General features: G+C 46.0%; 1 long non-coding RNA gene across 1 annotated transcript; it reads left to right on the top strand.

Moving 5' to 3' along the window:
* The first annotated feature begins 9,461 nt into the window (after positions 1-9,461).
* On the top strand, positions 9,462-12,341 carry LOC144379326 (uncharacterized). Its single transcript, XR_013442140.1, has 2 exons — positions 9,462-9,686; positions 10,468-12,341. It is a non-coding gene; the product is annotated as an uncharacterized LOC144379326 (long non-coding RNA).
* The last annotated feature ends 9,085 nt before the right edge of the window (positions 12,342-21,426 follow it).

Raw genomic sequence — 21,426 nt, 5'->3', positions numbered from 1 at the left:
GGTCCAGCCTGATGGCCGCATGAATCATCTGCGAGAAGCCTCAGTCTGACAGCACTGACTGGGCCCCTGCAGAGAGCGGTCACAGAGCCACAACTCAGCATGTGCGTTCGGACGTCAGTAAGAAACAGCTATCCAGGGGACACGGATGCATCTGCTGAGCAACTGGGCAGGAGCCTCTTGCACGTCCACCATGCATCTCTCCTAGAATTCAGACCAGGAGGATTTAAAGAGGAATTTCACCGTTGTAAATATTTCCTCAAATGGCTGATACCCTTGTGTTTATTTTCCTTCTCCCTCTCCTCCTTACCTCTACCTCTACCTCTACGTCTCTCTGCCGTTCTTGCATTCATCAGGTGATTAAATCCACAGACTTGCCCGTGGCTCTAAGTCTCCTGACTCAGCTCCGTCTGTGAGGACTGAAGGTGGGGAGGAAGGGAAGACACCCCTGACCTTGTGGGGCTGCAGTCAGGCTGCCCAGCGGCCCCTCTCCTGTGGGACACACGATGCCTTGTTCTGGAGGACCTTGGGGGGTGGCGGCTCAGCTGGGGAGGCCTTAGGAAGGCTGGCCGTCACTGGTGAGAGGGGAGGTGGGCGGGTGATGGGGACAAGGCTCAGCGCCCGTTTGGGGAGGACATGTGTCAGGAAACCACCATGCTCTGAGTTCTTTACTAGAAGGCTCTGTGGCTCTAGGTAAGGAAACACCTTTTTTTTTTTTTTTTTTTAATCAGAATATATACAAATAAAAAAGCTGAGCTGTTTGACCAGATAAAGAAGAAGGGTGGAGGGGGCAAGTTCAGGGAGCACTCAGCAGTGGGGCAGCAGGATGAGCCTGGCAGGTGCCCACACAGACTACAGACACGCTCAGAAGTCAATACCTGTCCTGGGGAAATAAGTGTCCTTGCATGAATTTACACTGAGCAACGGTCTGACCGAACGCATATCTAGAAAGACAGCTATGGCATCGAGATCAGAAAGGAGAGAGACTGGCGGCACTCGGCACCTAGGTGGTTTGGAACAATCCAGACAAAGGAAACTAAAGGCCCCAAATAAAGCGATCCAAAGGCTTGAAAGCATTTTACTTGTCCTTCAGCCCAATTATGTCATCCCTGCCTTCTGAGCAGCAATCTCCTTTCCCCTCCTCTTCACATTTTTAAATGTTTTCTTCCTTATTTTCCTCCTTATTAGTACACAGTCATGATATATTATATATTAAATATAAACTACCTCCAATGCTTTTTTGGACATAGGTGTGATGCAATTAATGTATTTCTATATAAATAATATTTTCTTTTCCCCTGAGTATCATGATCGTTTTCTAGAACAAGCTATTGGAAGGGCAGCATGTACATATGGGACTAAAAATCAGGAGATGAGAATTGACTCTGTCATCTGTTCAAATATGTGTCCCACCATACACATATATAATCAAATAAAATTAAATAAACACCGTTTAAACAAGACCCACTTCAGAGACCATACAATGTAGAATTTTAATTGACATTACTTACGAGGCTCTAGAATTTCACCACAATATTCCTGTGACATGTTCTCTAAGTTGAACCAAAAGATAATTGCAAGTGAAAACCTACTTAAAGATCAAGGAGGAGGCAGGCATCATGCTAGAACTTTCATTCCAGCCCTAACGTGTAGCAGGACCTTGCCCTTTGTTTCTTCCCATCTTCCGCAGACCACAGACGAAGGAGATGGGGGGTCTGTTCCCGAGGTTGTGGCAGATGGAGGTGTTAGAATAGCAATCACCCCCCACCTCGGACCCTACCTCTGGGGCTGGCCACGGCTCACCCTCCATTTCTTCAAAGAACCATTTGTGCTTTTAAAAATAGGACCAAGGCGGGAGATGGTTTCCAGAAAATGCTTTTTTGGACATCTTCCCAGCACAGAGCATTTTCCCTTTCTTATTCTCTAGAGCTTTTTCTAGCCACGTATATGCTTCCAGGAAGGGTTGACCCAAAGCATAACGAGAGCAGGTGTCGAATTCGATGGTGGGATATGAACATGGCCGGAACATCAGCTGCCTGGAACTTGACGCCTCACTCCCTCCACCCTGGAGAACACCTGCTCCTTCCTGTCCGCGTGGAAATGTTCCATTACTGTCTGGTGCGAGCGGTAAGCGGCAAGCAGCAACACCTTCTCTGGAAGGCCCCTGCTAAAATAATGACTACTTTTATTCTCCCCCCACCCCCCCACCAGTTTTATTGAGATACAACCGACCTGCATAACACTGCAGGACATTTGATTAACGTCCACTGTTTCCTGTAGATACAATTCAAAGAAACAGCAAAAAGGGAGGGGGACTCTTTTCTTAGTGATGAGAACTCTAAGGAACATTTTAGCCTTATTCTCTTACCACATCCCTGCAAGTTAATGCTTTTGTTTTGTTTTACCAGTTTTGATGCAGGGAAATAAAAGTCTGGAAGCAAAGGGTCCTGAAAATCTGTGAAAGATGAACTTGGAGCCCAGAAGGGACACCAGAAGATGGCATAAGACGAGACCCGAGGGCAGCCCCGCAGCCTCTGGCAGGTCGGGCAGGGTGGGGAGGGCTGCGGCGTGGAGGCACAGGACTCCCGACTCCCAGGAGCACGGCGTCGGAGACTGGCAGCCGCTGGAGACCCATTAAAGCATGTTTCTATGCTAATTTTTATCTATATCTTATTTCATGTATGTTTTAATTGTATATTATGTATCTATATTTCTCAATGGCTTTTTCAGTGAATTACCCCACCCAGCTTCTCAAGGGAATTTCTTCTGCATATCAGTCAATATGGGTTTAGAGTGAACAACATGAAAATATTTTGAAATTGTGAATATAACTATAATGAGGAAGGAAAGTGATGTGAGTGTAAAGATTGTATTTACTTATTTGAGAGAGAGAGCAAGCAGGGGGAGAGGCAGAGGGAGAGGGAGAGAGAGACTCTCAAGCAGACTCTGCAGAGCCCAATGTGGGGCTCAATCTCACGACCCACGAGATCATGACCTGAGCTGAAACCAAGAGTAAGATGCTTGATGGACTGAGCCACCAAGGTGCCCCAGAAAATGATTTGAATGTAAGAGGAAATTGGAAAAGAAGAAACGGGGGTCCTTAAAACTATTTTTTAAAATATTTAAAAATATATATATATTAAATATGTATTTAAAAATAATTATTTTTCCATATCCTCATTCCTTCACTTTTTTTTTTGCTAGATATCATAAATTTACTGGTTTCTCTCTCAGTAAATTCTCTTTTCCTGATTTCTACCAAGAATTTTCCCTTTTTTTAACTAAAAAAATGTAAGACTCTCTAGGGTATCTCTTCAAAATAAGTACAATTTTGACTTTTGAACATGTAGGCTACTGAGGAAAGACAAGCCCCTCATGAAGGGGGTCCAGAGATGAGCAAGGCTGGGGACGCTGGGGACGCGCCTCGCTGCGTGGGTCAGCAGCTCAGTCCCGTGCCCTTTAGCACACCAGGATCTTTCTGACCCATGGTGTGTTGGAAGCTAGAAGATGTCACTGGACCTAGCTCATATTATCTTTGTTGCCATTACTAAGTTACTTTTGTGTGCATTTTTTTTAATGCTGCTGCATTGGTGATCATTTTTAAAATAATGTTTTGAAGCTCTTTGGGCATGGGAGCGATGAAGAACCAGGCTTTACTTCATTTTTGAACAAAATCATGAAGACGGTGTAGCCAAAATGGACCTATTGTCCTGTGGGCCACCAAAACAGGACAGTGAATCTGCCAGAAGAAAGCAGTCACCCCTCAGTGGGGACAGTTGTCAGGAGTCAGAAGGAAACAGTGGCCTCCAGAGGGCCTGGAGGTCAGCTCCTTCGTCTGCGCTTTCATTGTTTGTGGGTGTATTCATTCATTTCCATCGTTAGTTTGCTAATCTATTCATGTGTCAAATAACCTGCCCACGGCAGAAAGTGCTGCACGACGTCTAATTCTGGGCTTTCTCCCGGCTGGTGGAGTCAGGGTCACGCCCGTGAGGAAATGACAGGGTCAGTGCGAGTCATCGGACTCCTTTCTGACAGTTATTTCACTGCTGAGCACGTTTGTGGGTTAGGAGAAATGCCACGGGTTCAGGCAAGCGACGCAGGATGAAGTCATTTCCCCAAGAAAGAGGCAAAGCCAAGTGTGTTCTGTACCTGGACATTTGATAAATTGAATTCTCATGAGACTGGCTGGTTTTCCAAAAACTTAGCAGCCCACGTAAATCCTGTTTACAATCAATCTCCGTCTCTGTGTAGATCTGTAGAATAGGACCTAAACGAGTTGCCGAATTTTGATCCAGTCTGTAACTGAGCAGATGATATGAAAGAATACCCCTATTTTATGAATCTCCTGGCTTTCATTCAAATTCTGAATATCTTCCTGCTGTGTCATAAGTATTTAGTTTTCTGTTACTTCTTCCTATTAAAAAAATCAAAATATTATGTTAACTCATTGTGATTTTTTTAATGATAGGAAACAACCTTTAGGAGAAAATAAAATTGTTCATTATAAACAAGGATGCTACGCCCTGGAAAGATAAGCTAAGAAATTAGAGGGAAAGTCTCCTTCAAGAAATCCATCCAACTGTCACCAAGGGTGACCCACCTGCTGGACATGCCATTGGTGTGTGTATACAGGGAAGAGGACACTTTGAGGTTCTCAAGGCTCCCGCGGAGGAGGGCAGCCCTCACAAGGTACCCGCTGCTTATGGAGTAAACGCTGAGCTGGTGGGAAAGCATTTGGGGCAGGATCGGGGAGAGATTGCAGGAGGAGCTAACTTTTAAGCTCGAATATGAGGGGTATGTCTGAACTATTTAAAAGCCAGGGGTTTGTAGATTATTGCAGCCTAAAGAATCAACATTTGCAAAGACCATTCTAGGTGTGAGAGAGAGCGTGGCAGGTTTGCATAAACAAACGTTTTCACATGGGATCTTTCCTTTAAGAAACTCGGAATAAACACCGCTACCTGGGGACCGTGTGTGTTAATGCAAAGTGGAAGTGTGGTCAAGATAACCACCAGGAATGGCCGCGCATACGGAGTCAAGTAATTAATGGTTACTGTGCACACTGAATGCAAATCTGGTTATTCAGTAGAAGGTAGAGTTTGGGGGAATCACAAACAAGGAAGGAATGTAGAAAACGAGGTTGGCAAGTATTTGCTGAGAAATGAGCCAAAGTCTACTCAAGCCGAAGTCCCTGCTGCCGCTGTCCCACTCTCTTCCCGGTGCCCCCACCCATCTGGGCTCTGTCAGCAGCCCCGTGCCCCCGTCTGCGTGTCCTTCCTGCACCCACACAGACTCGTGTCTCACCTTCTGTTCGTCTGCACACCTTGTGCAGCCCCAGCACCTTTCGTGCTTTTTGCCACTTCGCCGTGTATCCTGGAAATCATTTTAGATCCCCTCGTGGAGACCTTCCTCATGCCTTTTATCGTACAGCGATGTGGCGTTCCACAGAGTGGATGCAACACGGATTCTTCAACCACTCTCTAACGTGTGGATGTTTAGGTTATGTTCCATATTTAGCGATTTCAGGGAGGCAATGAAAAAAGAAGACAAAACGGTAAGCTTGTGCATTTGCATTTTATACGGTTGGAGATGTATCTTCAGGGAAAATTCCCCCAAGAGGGTTGGCGAATCAAAACATAAATGCTTATGCAATTTTGATAAACATTGCCAGATATTCCCGCAAAGGGGTTGTAACAAGCCTCCCCGCTACTAGGGACGCATGAAGGAGCCGCACCAGCACCGCGGGCTCCCTTCCTTTCCGCCCAGTTAATCCCGTGAGAAACGGCATCACGTTCCATCTATAATTTACGGTTCTCGAATTATGAGTGAGTTTGCACATCTTTTCCTATCTGTAAGAGCCGTGCCCCCTTCTCACAATGGCTTTATTGAGATATCATCCACGTCCACAGAATTCACCCTTTCAGATACAGTTTGGCTGTAGGTTTCTCGTTTGTTGTTTGTTTTGAAGTGTATTCACAGAGGCGTGCCGCGCTGGGCGCAACATCCATCAGCCTGTTGACGGATCCATGCATCCATCAACCATCCCCTCCCAGCCCTGCTGCTCCAGGCTCTGGGGCCTGGCCACCACCTTCTGTCTCACAGAACTACCTGCTCGGACATTTTCTGTGAACACGCTCATACAGTCTTCTGTGATTTTGTGACTTTGTGATCTCTTCAGGAGGTAACACATTTTATTTACCCAGATATCATTTGATGAAAGTTTGGATAGTTTTTCCATCTTCGATGTCATGAATTGTACTTCTGTGTTTGGTGGAGGCATGTTTTCAGATCTAGTGAACACACACCATGGAGGGGGATGACTAGGCTGTGTGTTAGGTCTGTGTTCACCACCTTTAGAAAATGCCAACATCATAAAATCTTAATATTTTTTCATTTTAAGAAATTGTCAAAGAGATGGACAGATACATCATCAAAGAAGAAGTACAAATGACCGATAAGCATGTGTAAAAACTTTTCAATATCATATTAATCCCATATCAGATGAAAACAGTGACAGGAAGTCGTGCGTATCGCTGAGAAGTCACCGAGAAGGGCCTCGCCGGCCCAGAGCCGTGGGGAGGAGGGACTCCTGAGCGTGCTGCTGAAAGTTTCAGAATATATCACAATGTTAAAAATACTCTTAGGTCTCATTAATAAATAATAATGGTATAATGTTGAATAGCAATGTAAACACAAAGATTTATCTATAATCATGCTCTGAAATACTGTGTTTATTTATTTATTTATTTATTTATTTATTTAAAGATTTTTATTTATTTATTTGACAGAGAGAGACACAGCGAGAGAGGGAACACAAGCAGGGGGAGTGGGAGAGGGAGAAGCAGGCTTCCCGCCGAGCAGGGAGCCCGATGTGGGACTCGATCCCAGGACCCTGGGATCATGACCTGAGCCAAAGGCAGACGCTTAACGACTGAGCCACCTAGGCGCTCCTGAAATACTGTGTTTATTAACAGAACATAGTTGAAAACAATAAACATTAGTTAGTAAATTATGGTTCATTAATGTAATAGTAAGCAGCTTCTACAAATGGTGTAGTGACAGAATATTTCATAACATGGAATATTGTTCCCAGTTAAGAAAATATTTGTAGAACAGCGTGTAGAGTGTTACAGACAGTGTGTCTCCCCAAAACTCACATGTTGAAACCATTCCTGCCAGTGAGGCTGTATTTGGAGAGAGGGCAGGTGAGCAGGTAAGCAGGTGAACTGAGGTCCTCATCAGGTGGTGCCCTCGTGAGGGGGAGCGATGCCAGAGCTGTCTCTTCTCCAGGGGAGGACACGCTGAGAAGGCCGCCTTTGTACCCTTTGTACACCAGGGGAGGCTCTGACCGGGAACCCGATTGGCCAGCACCCTGGTCCCGGACCTGTGGCCTCTGGAAGTGTGAGAAGTGATGTCTGCGGTTTATAAGCCACTCGGGCTTGGTGCTCTGTCATGGCAACCCAAGTGGACTAAGATATATAGTATCATTCTGTTTTCCACTTTTCTAAAATAAAATCTCTGTGTGTGTAGAAGAAAACAAAGTACCTCCTGTAATTTTCTTTTTTCTTTTTTTTTTTTTTAAAGATTTTATTTATTTGAGAGAGAGAGAGCACATGAGAGTGGGGAGGGTCAGAGGGAGAAGCAGACTCCCTGCCGAGCAGGGAGCCTGATGCGGGACTCGATCCAGGGACTCCAGGATCATGACCTGAGCCGAAGGGCGTCGCTTAACCAACTGAGCCACCCAGGCGCCCCCTCCTGTAATTTTCTTATGATTGCGGGATTACTTGGGGATTTTGTTCCATTTTCTCTCTGTATTTTAAGTTAGGTATATAAATTTTTCATTGAAAATATAAAAAATTTCAAAACAGAAGCAATGAATAAAGAATATCCAAACTCGCCAAGGTCACTAGTCCTGAACAAGAGTCAAAGAATGCTAGCTTACCAGGGCTCTCCTTTTGCCCCATTCAATCCGTTCCTGTGTGTGTTATCTCCCAGGAGAATCAAATGAGTAACGTGAATTATTGGTGCAGAATAAATAGGAGAAAATTAAAGTTTTAGAGTGTTTTATCTATTTTTAAAAGATATATATATATATATATATTTAGTATTTATTTATTTGAGAGAGAGAGAGAGAGAGAGCCAGGGGGAAGAGGGAGAGAAAGAATCCCAGGCAGACTCCCTGATGAGTGAGGAGCCTGACTTGGGGCTCGATCTCAAGACCCTGAGATCATGACCTGAGCCGAAGCCAAAAGTCAGACGCTCAACCGACTGAGCCACCCAGGTGCCCCAAAGATATATATGTTTATATATATCACATATATGTTTGTATATAGAATTACTGGTACAGAAATGTTCTGAGGAACTGTTTCTAAAGAACAAGAAAAGAAATAAGCAAAACACCATTAGAGTCAAATTCTTAAAATATCTGATAAACAACTTCCACATAAACTCCATCTGGTGAATTTAGGATAGTGGGATGTACATAAAGATGCTGGTTACAACCAGGAAAAACCCCCGGATGCACACTGGAACGGAGTAAACACCTGCTCTAACCGTATGAAGCTACAGCCCTCCACTCACCCAGGAACATGTATAGCAGGCGTATTTGACATTGGTACCCTAAGTGATTTGTACCTTACAGCAGGATCAAGCCCTGCCAAAAATAGCAGCGCGTCCTCTCTGAGGCGAAAGGCAGCACGGAGACTAATCTATTGTGACTTGGTTTTCTTTCTTAGAAGCCGAGATACAGATAATTAACCAGGAATAAAATGCACATATTGATGGAAAAAATTATGTGTTCCCTTCAGGCTTAAGCTGATTTTTTTAAATGTACAATCGTGTTTCAATTTAAATAGTGATCTAATGAGCTCTTCCATAATTGTTTGTGAAGCAGAAGAATGCAAATAACACTGAGTCTTTACTTTTGTGTTCTTAGCCAGAGAACCCACCCGGCAGCCCTAACTGTTGTTTCTAATTTCAGCATATTTCTGTAACGTAAAAGGTAGACACAAGTTAGTGACATCTGCAGTCTCTCAACTGTTTTCTGATGCTTTCTGTGTCATTTTAGTCACAACATTTGTACAAAAATTAAACTTCACAAACCACGTACTTCCAAAGAATAAAGACATGTTTGCCAAAATGCAAACGAACTTATTAAAAATTCTTTATGATGTGCTTTTCAAACCATGAAGGGCCTGCAGATCACCTATGGATCCCTTAAAATGCAGCCCCACGCCTGTGCTCTCTCAGGACTGAGTGTGCGTCGTTCGGCCTTCTGTAAACTGCCGAGTATTCCGGTGCTTACTCACTGTCCCCAGGGTGTCAGGGCACCGTGGGTCACATCCCTGTTTCTGCCGAGTCACACAGCCCGGCCCTCTGAGTTTCCGGCCGGCTGTGTCTGCTCATAGCTGCACCGCGATCCTCAGCCGCACTGGCCACTTGTCGGGGTTTACCGAGTAGTTTCCGTAGCAAAGGGCTGGGACGCCCCACTTGGAAAACTGGTGCCTCCCGGGGATCCCAGCCCTCAGCCCCTTCCAGTCTGCTCCTGAGCCAGGAAGCCGCTGTGTGCTGGCTGCCCTCCTCCCGTCTCTGGGGCTGACCCGTGCCCTCCACCCTAACCCCCCCTGCCTGAGTCTGACCTCCCTGCGGGTACAGAAGCCCCACTTTGCCTCAGCCTGGAGCTTTGGAAGGTATTTATCACCCGTGTCTGTGTCAGCCCCAACATTTGTCTGCTTTTCCTGAGACTTTCCCAGCGCTATCCGCTCTCCTGAGTCAACTGTAGAGGATGATCTCGCTCTGTTCTGTTCGACACACGGGCACACACATACCACACATACATATACACGTGTGCACTCATGAACACGCACACCACAAACATGCATGCACGCACACCACAAAAACACACCACAAACAAGCATGCACGCACACATGAACGCACACCACAGACACATGCATACATACATACATGAACACATACCACAAACGCATGCATGCACACATGAACACATACACACATGCACACACTCGGCAGTTACAATGAGTCCGCTGACATACATGTCACCAAGAAGGAGGAGTGCACCACACCTGTCTAGATATCTGCTATGATCCCCATTCACCTGTTTCCTTTCAAAGACAGTGTTTGTATGATGACATACCATCTCATCACCTTAGTACAAAGAGGATCTTTCAGAAAGGACACAAATGGCCCTTAGCAGAAGGAGTGAAGTACATGAAAATACAAAATAAAATAAATCACTGAGAAAGCTATGGAATTATGAAGAGAAAAGAGAAGTTTTTATATATCTAGAAAACTATTAATATAAACATATTTTTCTCTTATTTAGGGAATTTTTTACCACTTTGAAGAGAACAGAGAATAAGTTAATAGTCTTATGTCATCTACTTAGAAAAAATTCAATAGCAAAGGTAAAAATGTTTTAACATGTTTTCTTCTGATTTGCTTTTTCAAAGAACCAAGAAAGCTGCATGGGTATCAGCATGCATCCCCCAATGACACCCCGACATCCCCACCCAGATCATCACTGTGCCCTGAGGTTGGACAGCTTCCATCCTACACGGTGCTTTCTGCGCTGACTGCACACATGACAAGAGAGCCTGTGTGTGCTCAGGCTGACGTAAATGGTGTATACTTCTATCTCTCTCCAGCTCGTGATGGCCACTGATCTGAGTTTCTGAGACTTACGCATGCTGCACGTGGGCACAGAAGACTCCTTTCCAACTGCTGTGTGATATATTATGGCATAGAGCTCAGTGTTCTCCCTACTTCCTTGCTGATGGACACATAGTTTGTTCCTGTTTTTTGCCTCACAAACCACGCCTCCATGCACATCTGTGGCCAGGTCTCTTTGTGCATTGATAGAATTCCTTTAGGGGTGGGGAAGTTGGGTCAAGGGTTACATACATGCCAAACTGTTCTAGATGTTGACATTGCTTTCTACTGTCTCTGTGCCCATTGTTCTCTTACCCTCAAAACAGGAAAGGTCCTGTGCAGGGGCTATAGACTTGTCACAGGTCAGGGTCCTGTAGGCTTGTTACAGGTCACATAGGATCATTGTTACAGGTCAGGGTCATGTAGGGCCATTATAGGTCATGTAGGGTTGTTGTCACAGGTCAGGGTCATGTAGGCTTGTCAAGGCTGTGCCAGACCTTAGTTACTTTTATTGTCTTGAGTCAGTTTCCCTGTAGAATCCCCCATGCCCCATGCCTCTGGCTGTCCTTTCTCACAAGTAACTGGTTGGTTTTCACCCAATATACCCTCTTGATGAGGAGCCTTATCAGCATTTCTCAGATGCCAGGGGTCACCTTTTCCTAGCATGAGAAAGGGGTTATGTAATCCCTGGGTTTCTGTTCTCAATTTCTTCTGAACTGTGTCCAAACCATCATATTTAATCAGGATTTTAATACATGGCCATGGAGTGAGTTGTGTATTAAGTTTAAATGAATTATAGTTTATCCAGCATTTCTATGTTAGGAGGACCTCACCTGTAACCCGGTTCACAACTTTTGTCCGAAACATGTACCCTTTAGGCCCAAAGACAGAATTTTCTGTAAGTGTCTAGGTGGTAGACATTTAGGCTGTGAGCCTTTGGTCTCCCTCACAAAAGCAGCCATGGACATCACACATAAGGACATAAGTGAGTCCGTCTCTGGACGTGGCCCACGGCCATTGCTCGCTGATGCGTTTTCCACACGTAATCCAAGGAGTCGGGTTTAGAAAGCATCCTATACTATGACATGACCGAGCAAATGCCTGCTTGAAATACAACCACGTCACTCAGCGCTCTCTTCCAGGAATATAAATCTGTGGAACAAGGTTAGTGCTGACCTCTTAGTTAATTTAAAAAAAGATTTTGAATGATATTCTCTCAGTTTTCTCTCAAGCTCATGTGCCACTAAGCTGATGGGCTTCTTTTTTTTAACTTCCTTCCCAATTGGCTCTGCGCGTGAGACTCGCGTGCGCCTCCCCCCGAGCGCAGGAGGCAGGAGCGTGTCTGTGTGTGCAGGTCTCCCGCCCAGGGTGTGCTGACGCTAGGCTTGGTTTCAACTGTTCTTCACGCGGCTGTGCCTCCCTCGCAGGCTGCCAAGGCTGGCAAGGTCATGAACAAACCTGTCTCTTCGCTCTGGTCCAGTTCACCAGGAATGTTAAACCGCATCATTGCCATGCCACATCCTGATGGGATCAGAGCCAGTCGTGCGCTGGGGTGAAAGCCTGTGTGGAACGCGGCCTGTCTGCATTATTGCCCAACATCGCAGGCCCGCGGCTGGGAAGCCTCCTGGGCCTGCGTGCATTTCATTAAAAGAAACACATTGTGGAGCTCCAAGAAGTCATTTTTTTCCCCCCTAAAAGCTAGTTTACGGTAGAGGTATTCGTGACCTCAAGTGAGAGGATTTCAACTTAATTCCTCTTTGGAAAGTAGAACTCTGTGCTGAAAAGGTAACATGATATAAAATGATATGGATTTGGCTTTGAATCCCAGCTCTGCCGCCACACGCCCTGTGGCCTCAGGCAAGGGACTGACCCCCTCTCAACCCCGGTTCCCAAATACCTGTCCTTCCCTCCCTGGGAGCCAGCTCACCCCCGCGGAAGCACCGTGAGAAGTGCACATGAGCAGGTGCTCCGCGCTGGGGCCTCCGCCCACCCCGGCCCCCTCTGCCCTGCGGGTCTGGGAGAAATCCTGAAAGTACCTGCCCCCTCCTGCTGGGGTCATTCCCCAGGAAGGAACAGAAAACACCCTCAGTGAGTGACTTTTCCTGTGTTCAGCCCGAGGCCTCCTCAAGGGCGCCTCTGGCATGGGGGTCTGCACCAGCTCAGGGGCATGAGCCCAGCGCCCCGCAGGCCCTCCTGCACCAGATCTTCCTCCTTGCCGCCCCTCCCGGCCTATTACGCTGCCCTCAGGGCCCTGGTCACCTGCTGTCACAGTGCTCCCCTCCTCTGGCCTTAGCCCAACCTCGCGTGTGCACACACAAGAGCCCCAAATCTCCATGCTCCCGGGGCCCGGGCCTGACACCTGCACCCCTCAGAGTCTCCCTTCTGTCTCCACCAACAACGGCCAAACATGTCACCTTCTGGGACGACACTGTCACCCTCCTCAAGATGGTCAGCTGACCTTTCACCCGCCCTCCTTCCCTGAGGGACTAAGCACTCTCAGTCTTCATTAGTGTGTAGTTCCTACTGCCGCCAGCCTCCACAGCAGCCTCCACACCAGCCTCCACACCAGCCTTCACACTAGTCTCCACAGCAGTCTCCACGCCAGCCTCCACGCCAGCCTCCACGCCAGCCTCCACACCAGCCTCCACACCAGCCTCCACACACACTGCCCCTTCCTCATCATGCTTTTTCAGCTCCGTGACATTCACTCTAGCGGAGGCTCATCTCTCTGGAAGCAGGTGTTCTGCACTCCTCCCCAGAAGGTCTCCTCAGAAGTGGCTCCCCTTCCCAAGCTGCACCTGCTCCTGGGTGCTGGAAGCCCGCGAGGTGACTTCACTGGGGCTGCCCGGCTCACAGGTTCACCGGCGTCTGCGGCGGTTCTGCCTCCCGTCCACAGCGTTCCCACCACCTGTCCCAGGCGGGCAGATGCTGCCAGCAGCCGAGACGTCAGCTTCCCCGCACTGTTGGCACGGCTCGGCTCTGCCATCGGACTGCACGGGTAGTAATAGTACCTCCCTCATGGAGCCTCGAGAAGACGGAATTAGCTTCCTAACCTCACACAATGTGTTCAAGGAACGTGAGCTGCCACTGTCTCCTCTGGCCACAGTCCTCATGCTCCCCGCACACCTGGGCAGACGTCCCCCACAACCCTCAGGCCACTTCCTGAACATCACCCTTTCCCATCTCCTCATTCGGAGTCTGCGGAGCTTTCGTCAGTCTGGCGCCTTCTGTCCAGGGAGGACCAGCCCCTGCTGCGCGGGAGAGTCTGTCCGCCTGAGTCACGTTTCTGTGTATGTCGTCTGCGTTCTGCTCCCTCTGTGACCCTTCTCTGCATTTTGCTCCACTCCCCAGCCCACTGCTTCTCTGAGAGCTGCACATCCGACCTTAGAAAAAGGACAGAATGTCACTGAACCCTGGATCTTTCTGTGGCCATAGCTTACAGAATATTTCAGAGTGAAACAGCACAAACTTTTACTAACTACTCTTAGCTGGTTCCATTCTATCGGGGCATCAAAATTTCCACAGAAAGCTAACTTTTCTCTGGGGCATAGTGAATAAATAAAAATTGAAATATTTAAAGTAGCTGAACTCAAACAGAGAGTGGATTGGTGAGTACCATGGGCTGGCGGGGGGAAAGGAGAGATGTTGGCCCGATGGTATAAACTTCCAGGTATAATTCAAATAAGTGCTGGGGGCCTAATGTGCAGCGTGGTGACTACAGTTAGTAATACTGAAGCATGTGCTTGGAAGTATACGAAGTACCCATGATCTTAGTTAAGATGGTAGGCGTTCTCACCACGCCACAACAAAACTTGCAATTATGTGAGGCGATGGATGTATCTGATCACTGCACAGGCTTGTACACCACGCTGAACACTTCAAACTCACACGAAGCTGGGAAAAAACAAATTTCCAGCTATAAATGAATGCATGCACTTTAAGCTACGCGTGCATAGGTGTGCAATCAGTCAGACCTTCTGAAGACTCCTGAAGTCTACAAACTCGGGTTGTAATGAGAAGAAAGCAGATTGATGAAGAGCTATAAGCGGGTTGAAAAGACAGCTCCTGATAGAAGTGGACAGTGTTCAGATAAGAGAGATGTTATCCGAACTCTTTACTGGGATCAGGGGAAAAAGAAGGGAGCTCTTTGCAGAAAAACTGGCACTTGAGATAGAAAATGAAAGCAAAGCAGAATCAAGAGTCAAGAATGAATGAGCTCAGAAAAGATGGAGGCATTATGTTTTAGCGACTGGGTAGAATTACGTGAACCTGTGAAGGAAGAGAAGCTTACAGGTGTCAGGAGGACTCACACATGTCTTAGAAAGGCAGGCGGGACAGAGTTGAGACATCTGGGGCTGAGGCTCCTGGGTTTCTTTCCATGCCTGGGACCCTAATCTGAATGCCCAGGTGCAGAGCAGTTCGGCTGTAAATCAAGGTAGCTTCCAATGTGGGGATAATATTGGAAACTGCCCATTTTCTGCTGGATAGAAGTCTCCCGAGCAAGAAGGGACCGCGTACATCCCCATCTCAGCCTCCCAGGAAGATGCATTAAAGATTCTTCGTGGGGCATCCCAGGACTCTTCAGTGCGACCCTGAGATGTACGCAGACAAGGCTTCTCTAGATGCACAATCTTAATCCAGCAAAAATCTACCCAGCTATTTCCATCTGTTTTAGTTTGTGAAACAGATAGAAATTCCATTTTATTGACATGTGCATAGAGGACAGCAAGCCCGCATTTAAACTAGAGTGGGGTTAGAAAGTTCCAGAGCTGTGTCAGGACAGACTCACCCCCTCCTCGCCTGTAACTCAGTGGGACACACGCTTGCGTTTTTGTCTTCCAGTCTTTTATTCTGTGGACTGCTTGCGCTTGGCCAGCCGTGGGCAATCCTCAAACCCTGATCTGGGTCTTTCTTTCAGGGCTGTGTTCGTGAAAATAATCTTTCAGTTGTTTTGGGAGTCTCATATCAGGCAATGCTGGCTTTTTTGGAGCACAGTATTACTTTTGAAGTTGGTCTAAAAATACAGTTACCATCTTTATGAAGTGTTTTGTGGACGATGGGGATCAGCAACTTAACCAGGGCAGCTCCCCAAGTGCAGACCAGGGAGAACAGTCCCAGTGGGGACAGAACGGCAGGCTGGTCTGAGCTCTTCACTGCAGGACACACCCCAGGGCTATGGTCAGTGAGTACTCAGAAACATTTCAGTTTTGATCAAAATACTTCTTCCTAAAGCAAGAACATGAACCCAATAATTTAAGATGATTTTTATTAAGAAATACTTAGTACAAGAAGTTGGTTGTACTTGGGGCGCCTGGGTGGCTCAGTCGTTAAGCGTCTGCCTTCAGCTCAGGTCATGATCCCAGGGTCCTGGGATCGAGCCCCACATCGGGCTCCCTGCTCAGCGGGAAGCCTGCTTCTCCCTCTCCCTCTGCTTGTGTTCCCTCTCTCGCTGTGTCTCTTTCAAATAAATAAATAAAAATCTTTAAAAAAAGAAGCTGGTTATACTTAAAGAATACTGTAATTATTTTAAAATTTATACCTTATTCACAGAAACTGCCCATCAGGCCTTGCTGTCCTTGGGGGAGGACTCTCCAAGGTGGGGGCAGGGTGCGCTGTGCTAACCTTTCCAGGCCTCCGCCAGATGAAGTATTTCCTGCAAGTGCGCCTGGTGACTGGCAAGGAAACACAAAAATGTTTGAAAACTGGAAGATTTTGCATCTATTCACAGCCCATGCCCACATAACTCAAAATACCCACGGTATCCACTTGATTAAGCAGGCCCAGCCGAAGCAAAACAACTTTAAACAGGATCCTCTGACGCAGGAAGCCCCAGCTTGTGAGGCCGCTATTTAGAGCCTGCTGCTTGAGCTTCTGAGCTGAGGACCCACGCTCCGTGGAGCAGAGCCCCAGAGCGAGACCAGCTTCACGGAAGCGGTGCACGCCGCTCTCCTCTCTCCAGGATGCTGAGACCGCACAGAACGGGCCAAAGCCACGGCAGAGCGAGGGCAGAAGCGAAAGAGGCGGCCGCTGCTCTGGGCCCTGGCCTCACCGCACTGCTCTCACGCGGAGCCTGAGGACGCCGGGCGACTCTTAACAGATGCTTCAATCCGGTTAACTTCATGACTGCTTCAACGTTTATTTTCTTACTTTCTTGAAAGTTTTTTAGAATCTGGTAACACTTCATATATAAAGAAAAAATATTCTCTGTGGGTTTTTTTTGTTCTTTTTTTTTTTTTTTTATGTTAGTCCCCATACAATGCATCCTTACTTTTTGATGTAGTGTTCCATGATCCATTGTTTTCGCATAACACCCAGTGCTCCATGCAGTACGTGCCCTCCTTAATACCCATCACCGGGTTAACCCATCCCTCTACCCCCCTCCCCTCTAAAACCCTCAGTTTGTTTCTCAGAGTCCATAGTCTCTCATGGTTCATCTCTCCCTCTGATTTCCCCACCTTCACTTTTCCCTTCCTTCTCCTAATGTCCTCCATGCTCTTCCTTATGTTCCACAGATAAGTGAAGCCATATGATAATTGACTTTCTCTGCTTGACTTATTTCACTTAGCATAATCTTCTCCAGTCCCATCCATGTTGATGTAAAAGTTGGGTATTCATCCTTTCTGATGGCTGGGTAATATTCCATTGTATATATGGACCACATCTTCTTTATCCAAGCTTGGAATATGACAAGTGGAGTATTCAGAAAAAACAGGTGCACTGCATACAGCAGGGCGAGCCGGGAGATGCACGCGGGGGCCCTGCGGTGAGATGCGTGTGGACTGTGTGGGGGCAGGGGGGGAGATGCGAGCGGGGAGATATGTGTGGGGAGATGCGCATGGGGAGATGCATGTGGGGACCTTGCAGGGGCCGAGTGGAGAGATGCCTGTGAAGTCACTGGATGGCAGGAGCCCTCCCACATGCTTCACCTCATCATGTTGTACAATTTACATATGGGTAATTTTATTTAAAAATATGTAAATACCAGGCAGAGACAGCAAATTTGGGTCCCCCTCCTGCTCTGGCCTCCAGGAGTTTAGACGGGGCCACCGCATGGTGGAAGGCAATCTCTTACCCAGGCCCCTGACGTGAACAGTACCATCATCTGGAAACACCTTCCCAGACATACCCAGAGAAACCTTTGACCAAATGTCTTGGCACCCTGGGGCTCAGTCACATTGACACATAAAATTAACCATCACGGTGGAAATATAAGTTAGTACTTCTAGCCCAGATCAACAATGGATTCTTGTTTGAAATTTGCTGGAGTCTGCTGCACCCTGTCCCTCATGCCCCTGCCTGGCTGGTGCTTCTCTAATGGCAGAAGCAGGAATCAGGGGACTCATCAGGAGGGATCCCCAGGGCTCCTGGGCATGGCTGGGTCAGGCCTGGAACCCTGGCCCGTCAGCCTTCCTGGCCCCAGCCTCCTCGTCTGATGCGCGGTGGTGCACAAGATAGCTTTGCAGGTTCCCAAAGACTCTACTATTATGGTGTACTATCTTTCTAATTAGAGTTCTGGGATGGGGATCTTCGGTTATCCAATGAAAGTTCTTTTCCTTCCATGGTAGACTTGAATGACAAGGTTATTCCTTCTATTGAGGAGACAGGAATATGAATCATCAGGTCAGAAAATGTGCCCTGCACTATCCCATGGGTTGTGAGTTCCTTAAGGGCTGTAGATAGTCTGTTCATCTTTGCACACCCAGGACTCATACAGGATCCTGGTACATAATACATATTTATTACATTTATAATGAATTAATATACAGTCCTTTGTCATTGAAGCATTTTATATATTTACGTGTTTTTTAAATAAATACAATATTTATTAAAAATAAGCATTTTTAATACACATTTAATAAATAAATAGTATTTATTTAATAAAAACTAAATGTCGCTATTTTTGTCTTTCTTTGTGAGTATCTCCAAGAGATAAGCTTACTTGTAGATACATGGGAAGGATTGCTCAGGAAAAAATGAGTCTACCTTGCCTACACTACGTATTATTATTAGACTCAAAAATCATATGACTGATTTTAAAATGTTTCTATATGTTTGGCAATATTAAGATTAACAAATGTTTAGGGGAAAAACCTATGACTTAGTAAATATACCTGAAGATGGTTAAGGTCTTTATGATAAAGTAACTATTTAGAAAATTATGGTGTCTACACAAACAAATTATTTATTACAAAGCAAAAGTCAGTGATGAACCAAACTATTTAAAATAGAACTTTCTGGGGGACCTGGGTGGCTCAGTTGGTTAAGAGACTGACTCTTGGTGTCAGCTCAAGTCATGATCTCAAGGTCCTGGGATCGAGCTCCGCATGAGGCTCTGTGATCACCAGGGAGTATGCTTGTGGATTCTGTCTCTCTCTCTCCCTCTGCCCCCACCTGCTCGCTTGCTCTCAAATAAATAAATAATGTAAATAAATAAATCTTTTAAAATATATTTTTCAAAAGTTGGTAAGTGGATAGGCTAACACTAAGAAACACTTTGAGGTCTGAATGTTGAAATACTGGTTTCAGGGGGAAAGCACAATGGCAGACTCTGGGTGTTTAGTACAACATGTAAAGAGGTTGGCCATTGCCATTCCTATCCTTACAACAAGAGAACAGCTATCTAGACTGGAAATCTGTTTAGATTCATCAGAGAACTGAGGTCATAGGGCAAACCACATCCTGAAAATGAGACCCAAGGAGGAAGACACAGAGTAACCTATCTTACGGGAGCAGATGCTGCTGGAGCCAGCAGATGGTAGGAGCACATGAAGGGTAATTGAGTAGTTGCTGGAGAAAGTGTAGACAAGCTTGAGAGATTACTAAAACCCCTTGGGGCCCTGCCACTGGAAGGCCCACAACTGTGGTGAGTTTTACCTCCAGGAGCTCCCCTAGGTCCTCAGAATAAAGATTAGACAGACTTTCCCTCCAGCTTTCAGTAATGGGAGGCAAAAGGAGCAATTCTGAAATATGCCCAGAGCCCTCTGTCCTGCTTATAAGGCTGGCCTTCCAGGGAAACAGCTTCACTAGAGCCTGACCAGTTGGGCCTTATCAGAGCCTGCCGCCATGGGGAAAGGAAACAACTCCAGCTGGCTCTGGACTTCCCACGTCCCTTTGTGGGGAGGAAGCAAGAGGATCAGAAGCCATGACACAGTCGGACTGCAGGACTGAGGTTGGTCACAGGACCAGGGAGCACTGCATCCCCACAGCTCCTCATATCTGCTGGGCCACAGTGTCACACCAGAAAGAGCTGCATGTCTGAGACACCAGCCCCAAAGCAGGAGGGAAACAAAAGCAAGAATAAGAGGGAATTTTAGCCTCTGACACCACAGCTACAGCAAACAATAAACACAGCTTGACTCCTTGCCAGATAAACAAAACCTCACACTAAAGACCTGTTTACCTCAGTCACTTGAATCCAACACATCATGTCTGACTTCCAACAGAAAATTACAAGGCATGCTACAAGGCAAAAACATAGTCTGAAGACACAAAGCAAGCATCGGAACCAGACTCAGATATGACACAGATTTCAGAATTATCAGACCATGAATTTAAAACAATTGTAATTAATATGCCAACAACTCTAATGGAAAAAGTAGCAAAATGTGGGAAAATATGGGTAAGGTAAGCAAAGAAATGGAAACTCTAAGAATTTTAAAAAGGCTAGAAATAAAGACATTGTAAGAGAAATGAAGAATATGTTTAATGGGCTCATCAGCAGACTGAACATGACCAGCCAAAGAACTAGTGAACTTGAAGATATATCAATAGAAACTTTTTAACTAAAACGCAAATAGAAAAATAAAGAAAAAAGAGAACAGAATGTCCAAAAACTGCCTGACAATTACAAAAAAAAAAAAAAGAGAGAGAGAGAGAGAGAGAGAGAGAAAGAAACAGAAAAAAAATATTTGAAGTTATAATGTCTGGCTGAGAATTTTCCAAAATTAGTGGCAGACACAAAACCACAGATCCAGGAAGTTCAGACAACACCAAAGAAGATAAATGCCATAAAATGTGCACCTAGCATATCACATTCAAACCAAAGATACAGAGAAAATCTTGAAACCAGCCAGAGGGGGGAAAATCTACTTCTCTTAGAGTGGAAAAATAAGAATTATATCAGACTTCTATTCACAAACCACACAAGCAAGAAGAAAATGGAATGAGATTTTTAACATGAAGAAGGTACTGCCGGCCTAGAATTCTATATTGAGCAAAATTATCCTTCAAAAGTGAGGAGAAACAAAGACTTTATCAAACAAACAAAAATTGATTTGGGCCAGTAGATCTTCCCTGTGAAAGTGTTACAGGAAGTTCTGCAGAGAGAAGGGAAAGTATATAAGCCTGAACTTGGATTTACATAAAGAAAGGAAGACTGTATGAGAAGGAATACACGGAGGAACTGTAGGGCAGTGAAGCCACTCTGCACAATGATGTAGTTGATGATGGATACAAGGCACTATGCATTTGCCAAAACTCACAAACTGTACAACACAAACAGTGACCCCTAACATAACCTATGGACATGAGTTATAAAAATGTGTCAGTATCGACTCATCAACACATCAAGTGTGCCCCACTAACGGGTGATGTTCCTAGGGGAGAGCGCTGGTAGGGAATGAGGGGGACATATACGAGAGTTCATTACTCTCTGCTCAGTTTTTCTGTAACTATAAAAGCGCTCTAAAAATAAAGTCTATTGATTAAAAAAAAACTAAATGGCAACAAATAAGGGCATCTCAATTGTCCCCCAGACAAGT

Source organism: Halichoerus grypus, chromosome 10 (genome assembly GCF_964656455.1).
Source record: "Halichoerus grypus chromosome 10, mHalGry1.hap1.1, whole genome shotgun sequence".
Lineage (NCBI taxonomy): Eukaryota > Metazoa > Chordata > Mammalia > Carnivora > Phocidae > Halichoerus > Halichoerus grypus.
The sequence above is the reverse complement of the archived record's forward strand: the minus strand, read 5'-3'. Positions and strand labels throughout refer to the sequence as shown.